Genomic DNA, 16,438 nt, shown 5'->3' with positions numbered 1-16,438 from the left:
ACTCTTGGTTTCAGCTCAGGTCGTGATCCCAGGGTCTTGGGATCGAGCCCCACCTTGGGCTCTGTGCTAAGGGTGAAGCCTGCTTGGGATTCTCTCCCTCTCTCTCTCTCTCTCTCTGTCCACCTCCCGACTTGCACACTCTCTCTCACTCTCTAAAAAAAGAAGAGAGAGAATAAATGATTATCATTTTAAGCCACTGAGTTTGGGGGTGGTTTGTTATGCTGCATTCTTGTGGCAATAGCTGATATGACTGATATACACCCCTCTAATCTATTTTCCACACACTGCCAGACTTATCTTTTTAATCTTTTCTTTTATAATTTGTCCTTTATGTGCTGCAACCTTTTACCATTAATCTGCCTACTTACTCCAAAGCCTTGCCATTCTATGCCCCAGGAGGCCAGGAACGAACTGATGAGAGCACAGAAAGCAGAGGTGACTGATGAAGCTAAGGTATGCCCAGATCTCTTGCCAGTTCATTAGGGTTGACCACAGCCAAGGTGGCCCATGTGCATGAAGTGGAAGAAGCCCAAAACCTTCTCTAGAAGGGGGAGAGGAAGAGCCTATACCTAGCACTTGCCAGATCTCATATCTCACCATGGGCCTCACCATCCCCGTTCACCCGGAAGGTAGCAGAGGCTTGCCCAGGGTTGCAAGGTGAAGAGATGGAAGTAGCGGGATTGGAATGCCGGCCAGTCTGTTGCCAAAGCAGTTTCTGCTCTCCAAGCCTTGGCTGGCCTGACCCTGGGCTATCAGATGGAACCTCTCCCCAGGACCACCTCTTCAGCTTCTGGTTGGCCCACGGATATGGCTACTTACTGGCTCTGTGACCACAGCAAGTGACATTACCTCCCTGGACCGCTAGATGGTAAACTCTGTGAAGGCAGGGACTTTCTTTTGCTTATGGCTCCATCCTTTTACCAGAAACAGAGCCAGGAGCTTCATAGGTGTTTGGTGAACGAATGAGTAAGCCAGTTCGCCTATAGTTTCATCAGAGTGACGGCATTTCTTCTGTCGAACACCGGACAGGATGGTGCTTGAATATGGAGGCGATTTTGATCACCCCCGGAAGTAGGGAGCCCTGGAAGTCAGACTGGCCTGATTCCAGCCAAACTAGCACCGGGTAAAGTGACTCATTTGTTCCTCAGTTTCTCCTCCATCAAATTGACCTTCCTGCATTGCCTACCATGGGGATGTGGTGGGGATTGACTGAGATGTACACATAACATGCCTGTTCATCATATCAGTGCTCAGTAAGTGGGTCATTATTATCTGGACTAACGGTAACTATTTAGGCTAAATGACCAGCACAAGAGGAGGTCCAGAAGCCTCCAAACCTCCTGAAGGAGAAGGTCTGGATCTTCATCCATGCTCTGCCCTATCAAAAGAGGCTGTACGAGCAGCCAGGACTCTATCTCTGGGAAGACTGGGGGAAAGGGATGAGAAGCAGATTTCTGGTTGTTTCGTACCTGCTCTGAATTAGGTACCTGCTGAGCTGTCCTTAGAGAGGAGGGGTGTGGAAGTGGCAGGCACTCATAATGAGCACAGAGCTCATCCAGGCAGGGCCTAGCCATTGATCGTCTGGCTCTTGGCTCCCGGCTCACTCCAGCAGCAAAGGAGGAGGGATGCGGAACACACATGTCCCCAGGATCTGTATACAAGATACAGATGACCCTGGAGTGGAAATGGAGAGGTAGTGAGGGAGATGGCCAGGGGCCTCCAGCATCTGTGTTCTGTCTTGAGGGAGGGCAGCGTGAGGAGAACCAGGTGAGTCTGGGCACTTTCCCTTTCCTCCAGTCCTTACGACCATCTCACACTGGAGGATTCTTACCCCTGTCGAGACTGAAGCTCAGAAGTGATTTGTCCAAGGTCACACAGCTGGAAAAAGGGTATGACTTTTAGTCTAAAACCGAAATATATAAAAATTGTGACTTTCTAGATTAGAACTTCATTTCTGTCTCAAACTCCCTTTCTTCCAGGAAGTGGAACCTTAATCTCCCTGCCCCTACTACCCAATCCCTGGGGTTCTGTGTTGCTTTTCTATTGTTGCCTAAGGAATCACCCCAAAACTCAGTGGTTTAAAATAATACCAAGATTGGTATCATTCTCTTGGATGGTTCTGGTAGCCTGCACTCCGCTAGGTGGTTCTTGCTCAGGGTCTCTTGTGCTTTGCAGTCAGGCAGTGGCTGAGGCCAGAGGTACCTAGAAGGCTCCCTCAGTCAGCAGCTGAAGCTGGCTGCAGCCTGGAACGCCTACGCGTGGACACTCCGAGTCACCTGGGCTCCCCTCACGGCATTGTGGCCGGGTTCCAAGAGCAAGCGACCTAAGCAAACCGAGTCAAAGTTGTGTCACCTTTTGTGACAACCTCAGAAGTCACAGAGCAGCCTTGTGCAATAGCCACATGTCACATTCAAGGGGAAAGAAGTAAGTCCCGCCCCTCCTTGAAAGGAGTGTCAATATCTCCTTGCAATACCTGTGGGATGGGAGAGCCTGTGGAAATCCTGACAATACCATCTCTCCCCTGCATGCAGCCTGCTCCTGCATGCTCTCCAGTCATTGGTCCACACTGTCTGAGACCCCCCTCCCCAAGGGCCCTCACTGCGAGATCCCCCTCCCTGGTCCTCTTGGGTCACATCTGTGTCTCTTGGAATACTGGGATCACTGTGCTGCTTCTCACACTAACCTGGAGCACCCGGGGACCCCGTGAGGCCCCCTCACAACCCAAGCCCCCATTTCTTCCACCTCTCACCAGGCTGGACGGAGTGAGACAGGGGACCTATAGCAGTGAGAGTCCAGACAGGAAACAAAGGGCTCAGCACATAGTAAATGCTTAGCGAATGTTAGCTTCTGTTCATATGATTATTAGAAGTTACTGTGAGAGCACACAGCAGGGAGAAGCTCCTTCTGCTGGAGGTATGGGAATAGTTAGGGCAAGTCTTATGGAGGAGGTGACATAGGCTGGATTTTACCAGCTGGGAAAATGAGAGGAGGGACAGTCCAGGGACAAACGACCAGAAGCGCAGAAGGTATAGGAGTGTGAGCGTCAACTGAGCTTGCAGGCTGTGAAACTTGACCGGACAGAGGCACAAGCCTGCAGCCTGGGGCTGGTTGGGAAGGCCCCACCTGCCCAGCCATCCCGGGTGTGTGAGCACAAAGCTGGCAGGAAGGCAGGCTGGAGAAGGGGCTCTGTGCACAGGCCCGCTCTGACCCTCCAGTCCAGCCTTCCCAGGACAGGCAATCCCAGCCCTGGAACCTCAGTGAATTGAAGCAATTAGACTCTCTGCCGACCTATCTTCCAGCTTTGAAGCCCCTTCCCTTCTGGCTGGGTGGGGGTGGACCGCACAGGATGTGCTCAGTGCCTTCCCAGGATAGCGGAGTCAATTAGAGGCTTTGCCAGGAGGTAGCGGAGCATGTAATAACTCTTGTTGTTTCATCAAGGACACTGTGTTTAATTTAGATAAGTTTGCTGCTTGGCAAAGGATAAAACTGCAGTCCTAGGGGTTGGCGAGAGGGGTGTCTGTTTGGATTTCCAACCGAGTCCCACCATCTGGGCTCAGTGCACCCCCTGCCCATCTCCACCTTCTGTCACCCCCTGGCACCTTCTGCAGACTGGGGCTCCTCGGACTCCCTGAGATTCTGACCCAGTGGGTCTGAGTGGGCCCCAGGTGATTCTGAGGCAGGTTTCTCAGGAACATACTCAAAAACCCCTGCTGGGTTAGGGCGAGGTCACAAAGGACCTTGAATGTCACTTAAAGAAGTTTAAATGACTCTAGTCTACTTGTTTTGTAGTGGCTAGGGCAAGACTTACTTTGAAAGGAGGGGTTTGAAGCCAGAGCTGACCAACCCCAGGGTTTGATTTGGCAAAACTCATTTGTTCTTCAGATAAATGTTCATCAGCACCTGCTCAGGGCCACACCTTACTCTGAGGACACTGAGGTGGGAAAAACTACTCCAGTCTGTGCTCGTCTGGCTGCGGGTGGCAGGGAAACAGACATGGTAATGGGAACTTGAAGAACCTCAACTGTCACAGCGCCACCACAGCCTGAGGAATGCAAGGATTAACTCTGCTCCCCAGAGGTGGAGGCTTTGGGGCTGGGTCTTAAGGAATGAAGAGGAGTTTGCCAGGCAAAGCCAGCAGGAGGGGCAGGATGGAATGGAGGGAGGCAATTTGGACTTTCTTCTTTTCCCACAGGGTCTGGTTTATTTCAGTATGATGGCCTGCCTCATGCCCCTGCCTCACAGACCCCCATGGTGGCCCAGGTGACCTGGTTTCTCCTGGCTCCCTGTACTCATGCACTCACCATCTCTAAGACCCACACCCCACCACCAACACATACACACATCCAGAGGCCAGCTGCCTTGAGTCATCTGGCAGAGTGGGAACATCAGGGTGACAGCCTTCCTTATCGTCACACAGTTAAAGGTTCCAGCTACTGCGGAACCCTGGGAAGGGTCTTCTTTTTATTCTTTGGGCTTTACAATTTTTTTTTCCATCTCTGGGTCTATTATTCTCACATTTAATTAATGTTCCGTTTGACTAATAGGACATAACAAAAGTAGCTGGGATCACCCAGAGACTGGGGGGCTGGGATAATTGCACATCTTGCGAAGGAGGGGAGAGCCTTTAGGGGCTAGCAGCCTTGGGGTGGGGGTGGTTAGAGGTAGACAAGGGCTCCTCCGCACTGCTTGAGAGGAACCCAGCAGGGTGAGCCCACCCCACTTCTGTACCTTTGTCCTGGCTGTTCCCTTCTTGGGGGACTGCTCTCCACCCCTCTTCAAAGTCCCACTGCCTCCACTGTCTCTTCATCTCTCCAGCTCCCAGGAAAGCTGGGGCAGTAGTTTTCAAATTCAGCAGTGGTGAGAGACACCTGAGGCCTGTGTGTCAAAATGCTGGGTCCTAGCCCCGCTCCAGGAAGTTGGTGAGTGAAAGCCCAGGAATCTGCATTTCAGCAAGGCTCATCCTAGTGCTTCTGATACAGGCTGAATTCAGACAAACTTTGGGAAATCATGATTTGGACAACAAACTGCATTCCCTTCTTTTATAAAGGGGAATAATCAGAGTCCCACTCCACAGCACCATAAGGATCTGGATCAGGCCTGCCCACGGGAAGCACTCAGTAAACAGCTGCCAAGGTCATTGTCACAAGCTCCACAGGGATGGTGTCTGTGTGTTCCCCTGCTGTCCCCAATCCCCCACACAGTGTATGGCTCCAGATGGGTGATCAATAAGCAATTGAAGAATGGTTTTCTTTGGGCAGCTCCAGGAGGCAGAGAGGGAAGGAGAGCAGCTGAAAATTATTAATTCACCCTCCTATGCTGTTTGAATGTTTGAACATGAACCATGAACACATACCACTTTCACAGTTTTAAAAACTTGTGTTTTCTGGTAAGTGACTAAAAAACCTTCTTGAGGCTTTGGATGAAGAACGTATTCTCTTCATAAGGGTTTTGAATTACTAAGATCCAAGTGCAAAAATCTAGTTCCATATGGCCTGTGGATGCCTGAAATCCCCTGGGAGTTTCTTTAAATGCAGTTTCATGGGCCCCGCCCTGGGTCTCTGAATCACAATTTCTGGGGCTGGCACCAGCCTTGCTAACAAGCTCCCCCACCATCATGCTGTAAGTGGGAGAATCCCTGGAGAGCACTGGAAGCAGGTATCTGACACCCTGAGGGCAGAGACATCTTTGTACTTGCCTCAGTCCCCACCACCAATCTACACATGTGGGAATGCAGAAAAGACTTCCTTGATGGATTAAAAGGGCACTGAGACCCAGAGAGGGGCAGTGACTTCCCCTAAGCCACACAGCAAGCAAGTGAGAGACAGCAGAGGGGGACTGGTTAAGAGCTTCAGTTTGGAGCCAGACATGTCCTGTTAAAACAAAACAAAACAAAACAAAACAAAAAACAGCTGTTTCCTTGATCAGCTGTGTGGCCTTGGACAACTGCCTTCACCTCCCACAGCCCAGTTGGTCCCTTCATAAAATGGGGCTATTCATTCCTATCGCAGTGAGTGGGAGTGTAATAAAAGTAGGCATGTAAAGGTGCTTAGCATCACACCTGCTCGGTTGCACTACATGGAAACTGCTATTGTTGGAATCGGTATCATACTTGTCAACATCCTCATCACTGAGAGGCCGCACACAGCAGGGACTAAACACCCAGGCCCTGGAATCACTGGCTCATGTATGATGTGAGGGAACTTGGACAAGGCCCCACCATATGGAGCCTCGGTTGCCTCATCTGTAAAATGGAAACCAGGATGATACCCCTAATACCTACCTCATAGGGATGCTGGGAGTTGGTATTTGTAAAACTCTTAGGACTGCATCTGGCACAGAGTGAGCTCTAAGTGCATGTTGGCTGTTATTATCAGCAGCTTGGACTGGAAGCCTGCTGCACCCCGGGGATGAAGCGTGCCTGCTTGCTTCACTCCTCATCCCCAGTGCCTCTGGAAGTCCCGATAAAAGCTGTCTCCATAATGAATGTACCTCTCAGCCAAGCACGGCTGTAGCCACACTGCTCTGACGAACGAGGCCTTGGCGGCAGCACCAACATCCACACAATTAAGCAGCTCAACTGCACGGGGCAGGTGGATGACAGCCACCCGGTATCGATTTCCTGGTGGGACCACAGCCCAGGCCAGGCAGGAGCCTCTGCTGAGATCGAAGCCAGCGTGCGGGACCAGAGCCAGGGGGAGGGGGCCAGGGCTGAAAACTCCCAGGCCAGGGTGTCCTGGGGGACTGGGCTAAGCACCCCACCCTCCAGAATGGCAACATATGTGCCATGTTTCATGATGATGTTGATGTAACACAGGCAGCTGACATTTAATAAGCATTTAGAGAGTGTCATTTACTATTCAACCTTAGTTATAATGATGTCCTGTTTTATAGACAAGGAAACTAAGACCCAGAGAGGCAGAGGTTCTGACCCATGGTGCTCAGCTGGGATTCAAGCCTAAGTCTGTCTGATTGCAAAATCTGCCTGTTAACCACCACCAGATTGCCTCCCATTTATTACTTGGGTAAGTTTTTTTTGTTGGGCCTCAGTTTCCCTATCTGCAGAATGATCATGGAGGACTGGATTGGATGGCCTCAAAGGGCTCACTCTGCATTTTTGTCTGTAGTCAATTAACTCTCCTGGGGGCTTTTGGAATCAGCTGGGAAGGATGAGTAGGGGCCAATCTGTGAGTTGAGAAAGAACCTTGCTGCTCCTCAGTCTGTCACACCCACCATGGCCCAACCTAACATTTCTGAAGCTCTTACCATGTGTCAGGCACTGTTCTAAGAATATGAATCATTGTAATCCCCACCTCTCCCTAAGGTAGGCACTCTACAACTCCTATTTTCCAAATGAGGAAACGGAGGCATAGAAAGGTCAAACAACTTGTCTGTCTAGATGCTGTGGGTGCCCCACCCAGGTCCCCCTTACTAGCTGATGCACCCATCCCCTAGCTTCTGTGAATCTTCACTGCTAAAGAGCACAGCTTCCCCTTCTCCTGACAATTACCCTTGGCCAATGGGAGCTATCCCATCCCCAAAGCCCTCAGGGACAACACTCAAAAAGTGATTGTCTGAAGTATAGGTACAAAAGCCTGGCCCATTGCCACAAGGAACCTATTATTGGTTAAACCGTGTCCCCTAAAAAAGATATGTTAAAGTCCTAAACCCCAGTATCTCTGGATGTGACCTTATTTCGAAATAGGGTCACTGCAGATGTAATCAGTTAAATGAAGCCATAGTGGAACAGGGTACACTCAATCCAATACGATTCGTGTGCTTATAAGAAGGGGGAAAGAGACATGAGACTAAGACTCACAGGGAGATGGCCATGTGACAATGGAGTGATGCATCTACAAGCCCAGGAACGCCAAGGATTGCCAGCCACCAAGAGAAGCAAGAAGAAGCAAGGAAGGATCCCCTACACACACACACACACACACACACACACACACACACACACACACACACATACACACACACATTTCAGAGGGAGCATGGCTCTGCTGACACCTTGCTCCAGGACTTCTGGCCTCCAGAACTGTGAGACAATAAACTTCTGTTGCTTAAGCCACCCTGTTTGTGGCACTTGGTTACGGCTGCCCTAAGAAAGGAATACAGAGTGTCTGGGACACCCTTGACAAAAGGTGGGACAACTCCATGGTGTTAGTCATGTTTCAGAGTGTCTCTCTCCCCTGGCCCAGGATGAGGGTGAAGTTAAACTGCTATCACCCCCACAGCTCTGCCCAACTTCTTCCTGTCCTAGTCTGCTCCCCTCAATCCCTTGTAGATTCCTCCTGAGAGCTCATTCTCAATAAACCATGTATCCAAGAACCCCCACGCAGGCTCTGCTTCACGGAATCTAACATGATTCAAGGTCACCCAAATGGCAAGTGACAGATTTGGGATCTGAACCCAAGCAGTCTTGCTGGAGAGCCAAAGCTTTAGAGAACCACAATGCTCTGCCTCTGAAAAGAACAGGGTAAGGTGCCTGGTGGCATTGCCGTCTCTGCTATGACCCCAGCCTTGAGAGGTGTCCACACCTGGAAACTTCCTGCTTCTAGAAAGGGACTCTGGTTCTCTGTGGGGGGGGACCCCCTCTCTCACAGTGAGCTCTCACACTTCCCTAAGCCTGACTCCACTTTCTAGTTCCTGGGGTGGGCACATAGCCTGGGCTTGGCCAATCAGAGCACCACCCCCCCACACACACACATAATGATTGGCTTAGGGACAGGTATGTGACCCAAGACCATCCAATGAGCTTCAACCTCAGAACTACCCGTTGAACTGTCAGGAACAACTTCCTTTGCTCCCCTGAAGCTGCACACTGGGCAGGAGCAAGCTTGGAAATGCTGGTGGCTTTCGTGCCACTAGATGGAAGCAGGGCTTGAACATTAGACCCTTCTGCCTTCTTCTAGTGGCTTCCCATTTTCCCCAGAGTAAAAGGCAAAGTCTTTACCAGACTCACAAGAGCACACACAATCTAGCCCTGATACTCTGTCTTCCTCTAGCTCCTCACCAGTTTTTCTCCAGCACGCTGCCCCCTGCTCCCACCTCGGCACCATTGTACCTGCTATTCTTCCAGCTAGACAGTCCCTGGAGAGCTTCATGGCTCGTTCCCTGTGTTTACTCCAGCCTCAGCTCAGATGTCACCACCTTAAAGAGGCCTTCCAAGCTAAAATAGCAGCCCCATCACTCACTATCCCCTTACCCAGCTTGATCTTTCATCACAAGGTTCTCTCATTAATGACACTGTTCATTGCCATGAATAAGATTTCTCAGTCCTAGCTTGGTTGTTATCTTCATCCTGAATAATAAGCATGCATTGAGCACCTACTAGATACTGGGCCCTACTGATGGCTAGCGATATAATCATAGTCACAATACTTATGTCCTTCCATTACTTTCACAACTGAAGTCTCTGGCCCTCTCCGATATGTATGCTCCCTTCTAAAAATATTCAAATTCAGATTAGAGAAGCTGCAATGTCCACAGAATAAAAGAAGGCCCTGTCTGGCTTTAGCTGAAAGGCCATGAGTTTGCAACTCCTGCCCAGGTTGCTCCCTGCAGGGAAGGAAATTCTCAGCTCTTCAGCAACTTCAATGTGCCAAGGTCCGTGCTGGGCCCTTCACAAGTGCCACAAGGACTGTGACGCCCATTTCACAGCTGAGAAAACTGAGGTGCTAAATAGTGACAGGCTTTGCACAGAGTCACAGAATTAGGATGTGGTGAAGCCAGATTGCTGCCCTGATGGATCTTCACCTGAAGGACCTACTTTCCTGGGCTGTGAAATGGGAGGATAGACGTGCCAACTGTAAAGTCCTGTGCACACAATGGGTGTGATTTGACTCTAAGATTTAGGGAGAAGGATTGAGATGGCCCGGAGGTTTTGAGGATGGAGAGGCATAAGGCAGACATGGGGCTGTAGGATGTGGCGAGGGTGGGAGCCTCTCCCTGCTCATCCAGGAAAAGCTTCAGAAAGTCATAACCAGAGGGGCAGGCAGCAGTGGTAGGTGAGGGGTCTGGGCCAGCAGGATATGAGCAAGGGTGGGGTGGCTCCTGAGGAAATGAAAAAGCCCAGAGATGGAGCTGCTGGTACGGAAATGAAAGGGTGATGCAGGGATCCTTGGGGATGTGACAGTCACCCACCAAGTGGTGGCGGGGCATTGACAGTCCCTGGGCACAGGTGGGCCTGTCCAAGTCCCTAGAAACAGACAGTGATACCATCATGCTCCTAAATCGTCTCTCACAGAGAGTAAGGGTTAGTTTCCGTCCCCATTGCTATATCCGAACTCTCCCACGTGAACACCACCATCTCGCACCTTGAGGCCTTCCCCAACCTCCTAGCTGGCCTCCTGTCTCCTCTGCTCCCAACAGTCTGTTTTCTATAGGCACCAGAGTGGTCTAATAAAGGGTAAAACAGATCCTGTCACTCTGTGAAAACCTTCCCGTGATTTCTGGTTACCCTTAGAGTAACAGGCAGACTCCCACCAACCTGTTCCAGTCCTCTGTATGGCCTTTCCTTCTAGCTGGTATCTTCTTGTTGACTTGTTTGGTGGTAATTGTCTACCTTTCTTGGCAAGCTTCAGGACAAGGTTGGCTTTGGCACAGGCATAACCCCTGGCACATAGCAGGTTCTAATATTGGCTGACCACTCCTCTTGTAGTCTGTCTCTGGAAAGGCATCTCTATCCTAACAACTGCTCAGGCAAAAACTTTGGGGTCATTCTTGGCTCCTTACTTTCTCACACCCAACGACCAATCCATCAGCAAATCCAACTGGCTCATCCTTCAAAATGTATTTAGAATCCTACACTTTTCCCCACCATCACCCTGGTCCAGCCACCATTGCCTCTCACCCAGTCAACTGCAAGAGCCCCCCTCCCCCTCTGGCCTCCCCATTTCCACCCTTGTTCCCAATGATCTATTTTCTACCTGGCTGCCAGATAGTTCTTTTAAAGCTAAAGTCAGATCACACATCAGAGTAATGGCCAAAGTCCTTACGGTGGCTCATAAGGTCCTGCACTACTTGCCTCTGTCTCCACTGCTCCTTTGACCTGCCCTCCTATCATGCTCTCTCCTTCACTAAGAGCTATGAAAATTTTTGTTGTTCTTCAAAAACAACCACCTCATTTCTGCCTCAGGGCCTTTGCACGTGCTATGCTCTTTGCCTGGAATTCTCATTTGGGGATCTCTGATCGGCTAGCTCCTCACCACCTTCACCACCTCTCTGCTCAAATGTTCTTCCCTCAGACCAAGCTGTATGGAATATCACTCTCTCTCTCTCTCTCTCTCTCTCTCTCTCTCACACACACACACACACACACACACACACACACACCCTCCAATCACTCTTCCTTTACCTTTCCTTATTTTTCTTCATGGCATTTAATCATCACTAGACTCATTACGTATTTAGCTGTCTCTTCGTATTTATCCATCTGTCCCACCAGAGTATGACCTCCAGGAAGTCAAAGACTTTATCTTTTTTGTTCATTGCTATGCCCTTAGTTTCTGGCACAGTGCCTCATACATGTAGATGGCACCAACAAGGTATTACACGAATGAGTTCAGGCTGCAGCTGTCTAGGTAAGGCACACTGGCAGTCTGGGCCAAGATGGAAGCTGTAGACATGGCTTCAAAGCAACCACTCACACATTCACATTTAGTAAGCAGAGCAAAGAAATAAACAGAGAGCAAAAAGAAGCCTCATGCCTTTCCCCTCCCTGCCCCACAATTTCTGATACACCACCCTCAGGTGAGGGCCTGATACAGAGAGCCGTCTTCTTTTTGTCTACCCCACACTCATTGTCCCATCTTCTGAGAAGACCACACCCTCCCCCAATATCAGTCCAGGGGGTTTGGGTGGACAGATCCACCCTTCATAACAGAGCCAGCCCATGACTCAGACCACGTCAATCAGAGTTGTAGGAGCTAGTCTCTGGGTGGGCATATGACACCGTCCAGGTCAATCAGAATCATCCCCAGGACATCTGGTGGAATTATTGCTAATGAAGGGAGTTCTCTCTTTGCCTGGTGGCAGCTAGGTTGGTTTAGAGGGTGTGCCCTGAGCTGTTGGTAGCCACTTGCCACCGGGAGAAGGGAGCTTACCTGGGAATAGAACCTCCAGAGAGAGGCAGATGTGCAATGACATCATTTGAGTTCCTAGATGCAGCCATGCCTGAAGGTTTCATTTTCCTGGACTTTTTAGTTATGTGAGAGAATACTTTTCTTTTTCTTAAGTCAGTTTGTGATAGGTTTCTGTCACTTATCTTCATGAATCGTGAATAAAACAATAGCTTGAGGGATTTCAGAATTTCAGTCATTGTCATACTGCCTCGGGCCAGTCTACACCCCTGTACAAACTAATTCTTCCCTCCATGTCTTTGCTCAAGCCATGCCTCCCTCCTAGAGGGCCCTTCTTTACTGCCTGTGTTTAAAGGTCTGGCTCAAGAGTCTCCTTTTCTGGATGCCTTCTCTGATCACACACACTACGACGTCTCCCTCTCAGGGTCAAGCACAGTTCCCTGCCCCTCGTCCTCCACCTTCTCTCAGCTTCCTGCCCCTTCTCAGCTCCAAGCATCCCTAGGCCTCTCTGGCCTCCTAGGTCCTAGCAGAGGAACTGTCCTGGGCCTGACTGACTCGGGTCAACTTTGTACCTCTGCTCCCCCCTGGTGGTAAAAATCAGGATTGCACTTAAACTTGCTGCCCTTGAAGTCAGGCTCCTGAGAGGGAGGAGCAAATGCCTAGTCTCACCTGGGGTTGCCACGCACAGCGTCCCGTGCTTTTTATTGGCTAAATCTGGCAACCCTAACCCACCTTCTGGTATCCTTTTTATAGAAGCTTAGGTTTTTAAGACAGGTCTTTGCAGCTACTCAGGCTGAGACCCGATGGGGATAGGAGATCTCTAAAGGGGGTGGCCACAACTTTGCCCAGCCAATCACAGCCACAAAAGAAAAAGGACTTATTTCTCAAAAGAGGCCAAAAATCTTGTTTTACATAAAATTTCCTGATTTCTACAGGTTGGCAACTAATTCAAAGTTCATATATCACTATGCAGGTCAAATAAAAACATGTCTGGGAGCCAGATTCCCCAGGAAAGCAACAGCCAGCTTTTGATCTCTGGGGCTACGTCTCCCATTTCATAGACCAAGAAAGTGAGGCCCAGATAAAGGAACGGGACCGCTTGGTCACAAGGCTGGTAAGTGGTATTTTGGGGCTGAACACCAGGTCTCTAGGATCCCAACCCAGTGCTTGAGTCTTTGCACAACACTCTGAAGCTTCTTCCACTTCCATTTTCTACAGAGCAAATTCCCGCTGAGGCTTCACCCTCCGGCTTCTCTGTGTCCCCCAGCCCAGAAGCCAGGCCCTCCTCCTCTCCAGAATTAGTTCTTGACCTCAGTTGGCCCCTCACCATCATCTTCCTCAATGCACTCCCCTCCTCAGGCTCCTCCTTGCAGTCCCACAACAGACTCAGGCCTCCTCAATTCTAAAATCAGCCTCCCCCGAAATCTACTCCCTTGCTCACAATTTTTAGCAATTTGGGCTCATAGTAGCTCATGGCTTAGGGGCAGAGAAAAGTTGCTGTAATTGAGCAGCTCAGGGAACTCTGGAGGCACCAAAAAGGGAGCAGGGAATCAGGGAAGGCTTCCTGGAGGAGGGGGTATTTAGTGTTGGAGATGCCTAGGGATGCGTAGTGTTGGAGAAAGAACAGATGTTTCCAAGGTGAAGAGAGGGATGGGGGTTGGTGTGGGAAAAATAGAGGAGAAAGAGGGGCAAAGTCAGTGTGAGTAGTGAGGTGTCTATGTTGGGAGGGGGTTATGGGTTGAATTGTGTCCCCCACCCCAAATTCATATGTTGCAGTCCTAATCCCCAGTACCTCAGAATGTGATCTGATTGGGAAGTAAGGTCATTGCAGGTGTAATTAGTAGAGATGAGGTCATGCTGGAGTAGGGCGGGCCCCTAATCCAGTATAACCGGGGTCTTGACAAAGAGGAGAAATTTGAACATAGACACACGCCTATAGATAGGACGCCATGTAAAGAGGAGGTAGAGATTGGAGCGATGTTTCTATACACCAAGGAACACCAAAGATTGCCAGCAAACTACCAGAAGCTAAGAGAGAGGCCTGGAACATGTCCTTTCCTCATGGAAGGAACCAACTCTGCCAACACCTCAACCTTAGACCTCCAGCCTCCAGATCTGTGAGGGAATAAATCTGTGTTGTTTAAACCACTCAGTCTGTGGTACTTCGTTACAGCAGTCCTGGCTGCACCAGGAACTCGAAGTCCAGGTTTGCATTTGGGATAACTGATGTCTCCAAGTTCTACACCAGAACATGGTAGCGTGGGGAAAGTCAGCCCCTGGCTTGTTGCCCATCCGCTTCCTCTTTCCAACCCCTGTCTTCATCCTAGACTGCTCACATATGAACACCTGCACTTGGCCACGCCTCACATTTAGAGATGCACACACCAGAGGCACAATCTGCCCTGGGGAGCATGACCTGGGGAAGCAGCCTGCACAGACCCTGGAACATTGGGACAGAGATTGTCAGATCCCGAATATTTGTGGTATGATCTAGAAGGGAATGGGGTATGTACTCCGGGAGGCACGTCCACTTGGCCCTGCAAACTCCCTGCCCCGTGGGGAGAGGAGCACCCAGCGTGGGTTCCAGTGTGGAGCCTTCTAAGGCACAAGGCACAGGTGTAAGAGCAGGATAGGGGAAACCATCGGGTCAGGATGACTGGGTAGGATTGAGGCAGAGTTTCCAAGCACAGTGAGCCCTGATTGTGAAGATAAGCATACGTCAAATCAAAAAGACTGAAAATGCCAAGTGTTGGCAAGAACATGAAGCCCTTGGAACCCTCATAGGCTGCTAGAGGGAGTGCGAAATACAAACCACCGCCACTTTTCCTCTTTTCGTTTTACATGAAAGGCAAGCCTACGCTCATTCTACTGCAGACGGACACCAAAGAGAAATGAGGACTTAGGGCTACCAAAGGCTTGCACAGAAAGTTTGTGACAGGCTTCTTTATAATTGCCAAAAGATGGAAGCAGCCCATTCTCCATCTACCTGTGAACGAATAAGGAAGTTGCTATCAATTCATACAGCAGTAAGACCGTACAAGCAAATGGCATAAATGAAGCTCAGAATCACACTGGGCAAAAGAAGCCAGGGGCGTCCAAGTGGCTCAGCCAGTTAAGTGTCCAACTTCAGCTCAAGTCATACTATCACAGCTCACGAGTTAAAGCCCCGCATCGGGATCTTCCGTCTCCTTCTCTCTCTGCCCCTCCCCTGCTCTCTCTCTCTATCCTCTCTCTTTCTCTCTCTCTCTCTCAAAAATAAATATAAAAAAATAAAGAAGCCAGAAATAAAGGACTATATGTTGTGTGATCCCATTCATGTGAAATTCCAGAAGGGTCCTAATTTACAGCAATAAAGGACAGAATAGTGTTGGGGGAAAGGGGGTCAGAATTGACTGGGAGGGGACATGAGGGAACCTGCTGGGAGGCTGGAAATGGTCTACAGCCTGATGTGGGTGGCACCTCAAGTGTAGATACACATATAAAAATCCACCATGCTATAGGGAAGGGGAGAGTGAGCTCAGACTGGGGATTCTAAAAGTCCAGGAGGCCACCCAAGTGGAAGTGCCCAGGAAGCACCTGGATAGATGGGTATGAAGCCCAGGAGAGAAGTCAGTGATGGGGAGAGGGATCTGGGCACCATGTGCTCATCAGATGTCACAAACAGGCAGCCCATGGGCCAAACTTAGCATACAGACAGGTATCATTTGATCTGCACAATGTTTTCAAAAACTAAATTTAAACTAATTTTAAACAGTGGGAAATTTCACTTTAAAAATCCAATTTTAGGGGCGCCTGGGTGGCTCAGTCAGTTAGACGTCCGACTTCGGCCCAGGTCACGATCTCACGGTCCGTGAGTTTGAGCCCCGCGTCGGGCTCTGGGCTGATGGCTCAGAGCCTGGAGCCTGCTTCCGATTCTGTGTCTCCCTCTCTCTCTGCCCCTCCCCTGTTCATGCTCTCTCTCTGTCTCAAAAATAAATAAACGTTAAAAATCCAATTTTATAGCTTCCTTTGAATAATCAGACAATCGGGCAATGCTGGGATGCTTTCCCATTGATAAAAACCAAGTGGAGATAATTAACCAAGACTGGTGCTCTCCAGTGACACCTCCCCCTCCAGGCCCCACCACTCTCTGTTGCCTCACAGCCCACCCACGTCAATCTGTAGGTGCACATTCGTGTATTCATGCATTCAGCAAATCCTTTCTGTCTTCCAAGCGCTGGTAAACGAAACACACAGGGATAGTGATCCCTGAGTCATAAAGCTTAGATTATGTGGGAGGAGACAAGACGATAAGCAAATAAGGAAAAGATGCCATGTAGGGGAGCCTGGCAGGCTCAGTCGGTTGAGCGTCTGAC

At 49.9% G+C, this 16,438-nt stretch overlaps 1 protein-coding gene and 1 long non-coding RNA gene across 2 annotated transcripts in view; one reads left to right on the top strand and one right to left on the bottom strand.

The window, feature by feature from the left end:
* The window catches only part of TRH (thyrotropin releasing hormone), a 69,533-nt gene that overhangs the window by 19,211 nt on the left and 33,884 nt on the right, over window positions 1-16,438 (bottom strand). The gene's annotated exons all lie outside the window — the stretch shown is intronic.
* On the top strand, window positions 13,133-14,231 carry LOC122204122. Its single transcript, XR_006195501.1, has 2 exons — window positions 13,133-13,197; window positions 14,023-14,231. It is a non-coding gene; the product is annotated as an uncharacterized LOC122204122 (long non-coding RNA).

This window comes from Panthera leo, chromosome A2 (genome assembly GCF_018350215.1).
Source record: "Panthera leo isolate Ple1 chromosome A2, P.leo_Ple1_pat1.1, whole genome shotgun sequence".
In the NCBI taxonomy this organism is placed as follows: Eukaryota; Metazoa; Chordata; class Mammalia; order Carnivora; family Felidae; genus Panthera; species Panthera leo.
The sequence above is the reverse complement of the archived record's forward strand: the minus strand, read 5'-3'. Positions and strand labels throughout refer to the sequence as shown.